Source organism: Solanum pennellii, chromosome 4 (assembly GCF_001406875.1).
Source record: "Solanum pennellii chromosome 4, SPENNV200".
Classification (NCBI taxonomy): domain Eukaryota; kingdom Viridiplantae; phylum Streptophyta; class Magnoliopsida; order Solanales; family Solanaceae; genus Solanum; species Solanum pennellii.
In genome coordinates, this window is record NC_028640.1 from 69,225,449 (window position 1) to 69,230,564 (window position 5,116).

A 5,116-nucleotide genomic window follows, 5' to 3' on the forward strand; every position below is an offset into this window, starting at 1 on the left:
TCACAACTATACGGGTGAAATAAATAAAACACAATCACACAAGGGATTCAAGACAATAATATATCAGCTAATGCCCATAGGCTTTGGCATTCTCAATTTTCAATCCACATTTTATAATAGAAATTTTCCTTTTTATAACACCGGTACTCGTACCAATGCCCGTCACACCATTGATACGAGACCACCATCTTTCCCCCTTACCCCTTTGTCTATTTTCATTTTTAATCTTTAATTAGGAAAACGTCCTTCAACAAGTCTAAAAAGTCTTAACATACCTTAGATGCCGAACTTGTGCCACGAATCTTTTAAGATTTTTCCTTTCCTTTTCGCAAGGTTTCGGAACGTTCCCAATCTACCAATTTTGCAATATTCGTAAGTAAGCAATTTTTGTAGACATTCAAATTATTATATGTCTATCATAGACGCTAAAACCCACTCATATTTTCAACCAAACTCCAAATCTTGATATAATTTATATGCCAATTTGTCAAATTTCAAGCCAAGAATTTAACCTTAATTTCTTAAATACACTAAATTTCAATGTTAGATCATATAATATATATCCAATAATTAATTACCTATCTCAATATATCAAAAACTAGTAAATTAATTTTGTAAATAAATAAAATAAGAATAATTCCACCCTAACGATGCACGACATCAGTCGCAAGCAGCCTGCAATTTTCCTCCTAATTGTCATTCTGCAACAAGTGACAATTTTTCCCAAATTGTTTGTCAAATGCCAATCATTGGAAATCATTGCCCAATGATTGGCTCAAGCCTTTACCCCCATCATTCTTATGCAAAAAAAAAAAATTATAAGGGAGAAAAATTTTGCAGATTAAATTTCCAGATTTCACACTTCGTCTATTTTCAAATTTCAACTTTATATAATACTACATGGGATAACCATTAGCGATTAGGATTTTATTAGACTATCACCTAATAACCACACTAACGTCCCTAGAAATCTCAATCCGTGATAATAAATAAATTCTCAACTCACTATACACTACATCTTACCCATGAAAAAAAAAAAACACCCTTAATAACCTAAGAATATAATAATAACAACAATCTAATGCCCTCTGCAACCTATTTTAATATGCAGAACTGAGAAAGAATGAAAATTTCTTGCGTTTACCTGAGCAATTCTTATTGTTTTTCCTCTCGTTCGTCGCTTACAGTAAGTTTCTGCCTCCACCNCGTCGCTTACGGTAAGTTTCTGCCTCCACCCCTTCTATATTACTTATATTAATAAAAGTTTCATCAACTAGGTACTTGTAGTTATCAATAGTTAAAATACCCCCTTTAAATTTTTCAGAAAGAGTCAAACTAGTCCTAGTTTTCAAAACGACCTAGCGGGTCGTTACATCATCTACCACTAAAACAAACGTTCGTCCTCGAACGGTAAAATAATAGGATATCAATAGACGCTCAAAAAGTTAGAGATATCTGGTCTATATGTTTGAATTGTATATCAAAAACATTACTATTACACTCAACAATAAAAAAAAAAAACAATATAACTCAAGTTCAACTTTCCTTTCTTTTTGAATCTCATCACACCTTTTATGAGTGAAACCTTTAACAAAACATGTTCTCCAATCATGAACTATAAATCACGAACCTTTTTAATTTGTATAACTCTCACTTGTTTTTAAGCGATGAGAAACCTATCTTGAAGAACTTTACCTTATATAAGAATTTTCTCAATCGATCAGTGTCCCACAACCCAATCAGCTCAATACATCATATTTATCTTTTGGATATCAATATGTCCTACCATGCAATATCTCGAATGACGCTATCTCACTATTCAAATGATAATTGTTGTTCTATGTATACTCTACTAAAAATAAGAACTTGACCCAATCACCACTAAAGTTGCTCACACACGCCTGAAACATGTCCTCTAAGACCTAAATAGTTTATCAACAGACCATTGAAGGTGAAAGCTTGTAATAAAATCCAACCTAGTACCAACTCCATATGCATAGACATCCAGACATGAGATATCAATTATGTATCTCAAATAAATTTAAAATGGGCATCTCATACAGGTAACTATCTCCTGAATGTAAATCTAGACTAACTTATTCAAACTACAAGTAATCTGAACTAATATAAAATATATACACTTGGTAAATCGGTCCATTATAACCCATATAACGTCAAACTTGCACAAGATACGTGGCAACCCTGCCAAAAATTTCATAACAATATATTTCCACTCCAACTCTAGCAGATCAATTGGTAAGAGGCGATCTCCTTGGGAGGGATGTAAAGGAGCCATAGGTCACGGGTTCGATTCTCCCTTGAGGCTGCGAGCCAATAAGAGGGGATTAAAAGAGCGAATGGCCGCCCATGACAGAGACAATACCTGAGTATGTGGATCCCGAGGGGGTTGTCACAAGTTTCAATGCAATTCTTTTCTCCAAAAGTTAGGCTGTGAAGTTAAGCTTGATATAACATTTGACTATTGTAAGTGTGGTTAGAGTTTTTTCCTTAATGAAGTTCATTAAAAATGACTTGCGAAATAGAATCGGTGATGACATTTTAAAATTATTGTTTAGTTTGTTATATATAAGAAAAATTATTTGAAAGTGTGCCTAATGATGTGATTATTGATCTTCTTCAAAATATGACACCTTGTCGAGTGCAGTTGTAATGATAATACTTATATTCATATAATGTTTAAGTAATTTGTCATTTTTAGTGAATTAAATACTTGTATTTATTCATTAAGTTGATGATTGTTACTTTAGGTTAAGATCGTTGTTCTTTTTAAAATTTAGAACGGATTGACTTGAAATTCTGATTCCGCCTCTAATTATATATGGAACCACTTGAAATATGCAACCGCTTCTTCTCTTTTTATTGATTAGTCAATTGCCCTATAAATATTTCTGAAGCATTCTTGAATTGTATTATATCTATATTTAACTTCAATTACTTAAATATCAAAGATGGAGATCCCTTGGGTTTTCATAGTTTTTGGCTCATGGCTACTCGCATTTGCTTTTCTCTTAAAAATAAAAATATTGAACCATCCCAAAAGGAAACTACCACCAGGTCCAAAGCCATGGCCAATTATTGGCAATTTGAATCTCCTTGGTTCACTCCCACATGTATCTTTGCACCATCTTTCGCAAAAATATGGAGATTTAATGCTACTTAAGTTCGGTTCGAAGCCTGTTTTGGTAGCATCATCTCCAGAAATGGCTAAAGAGATATTGAAAACACTTGATGCTATTTTCGCATCTCGTCCCGCATTAGCTGCTGGTAAGTACACTAGTTTTAACTACTCAGACATGACATGGGCACCTTACGGTGCATATTGGCGTCAAGCTAGAAAAATTTACCTAACTGAGATATTTAGTCCCAAGAGGCTTCATTCGTTAGAGTACATTCGTATTGAGGAAAGACAAACTTTAATTTCTCGTCTTTTTCCTCACTCAGGAAAGCCAATTTTTCTTAGAGACCATTTACCTCGATTTACTCTTCGTACTATTAATAGGTTGGTTATGAGTGACAAATATTTTAGTGATCAATCAAACTCAGATACTTCAATAGTAACTCATGAAAGATTGCAATGGATGTTTGATAAGTGGTTTGTTCTTTGTGGGGTTATTAATATTGTGGATTGGATACCTTCGCTTAGTTGGTTCGACTTACAAGGATACGTAAAACACGAATGAAGGAATTAAGAAAGAATATGACAAAATTTTATGAATATGTACTTGAAGATCACAAGGCAAAGAGGCAAAAAGAGGAGAATTATATTCCAAAGGATATGGTCGATGCTATGTTACACCTTGCTGATGACCCAAATCTGGAAATTGAGCTAACTACAGATAGTCTGATGGGATTAATACATGTAAGTTTACTTAATTTCTCTAAACTAGAATAATGATATAAGTTATATACATAGACCATTATCTTAATTTGTCATCAATGTCAGGATACGGTAGCTGGTGGAACAGATACTACAGCAACAACGATAGAGTGGGCATTTCAAGAACTTTTGAGGAGACCAAACATCATCCACAAGGCACACCACGAACTTGAAAGAGCCATTGGAAGAGAAGGATGGGTAGAAGAAGAGGACTTCTCTAAGTTACCTTATATAGATGCCATAATAAAGGAGATATTTAGACTTCACCCCTTATGTGCATTGCTTGCTCCCCATTACTCTCTCGAAGATTGTAATGTTGCTGGTTATGACATACCAAAAGGGACAACTGTATTTGTAAGCGGATGGTCTTTAGGAAGAAATCCAAAGTATTGGGATAGGCCAGAAGAGTTCATTCCTGAAAGATTCATAAGAAATAACATAGATATAAAAAGACAAAATTTCGCGTTGTTGCCATTTGGTTCTGGAAGGAGAAGGTGCCCGGGGTATAGCCTTGGCTTGAAGGTTGTTCAAACAACAATGGCTAATTTGTTGCATGGATTCAATTGGAAATTAGGAGGAGATACGAAGCCAGAAGATATAACCATGGAGGAGATTTATGGATTGATTATACACCCAAAAAATCCGATATCTTTGATCATGGAACCAAAACTTCCACTCCATCTGTAGTACTTAAATTTGTTCTGTTCTTATCAATCTTATTCTGTTTAAGTTATAGCTAGTATTAAATAAAATTGCATATTTAACAAAGGAACACATTTTAAAATTGGTCTTCTTTCACTTCTTGCTTCATCCTAGAAAAATCTGTTGCATGTATAAAGTTGTTATCCCTTTTGAAAATTGAAAAGCAGCAATAAAATATCAGATTTAGACTCCTTGATCACACGTAATCAATCTTCTTTTTTTTAGGATAAATGATAGAAATCTCACCTTTAAGTTCTCTTATTACCATTGTCCCCAATTAGTTTTATAAATTCTCAAAATTCCTTATTTTCACGCATCATATTAATGTATCTGCGCATCAATTAATGTATCTCGCGCATCAGAGTAGTGTATCATGTATAAAATATGCATCAAATTGGTGTATTATGTATAAAATGTAATGTATCTTACTTAACGATTAATGTATCTCGCGCATCAGATTAATGTATCAGCATTTATATTATTGTATCAGTTTGAGTGATTTTTGTAATTATAAAC

The 5,116-nt window shown here is 33.6% G+C and overlaps 1 pseudogene; it reads left to right on the forward strand.

Annotated features, from left to right (window-relative positions):
- The first annotated feature begins 2,969 nt into the window (after positions 1–2,969).
- Positions 2,970–4,585, forward strand: LOC107017303 (annotated as a pseudogene).
- Positions 4,586–5,116: the final 531 nt, after the last annotated feature.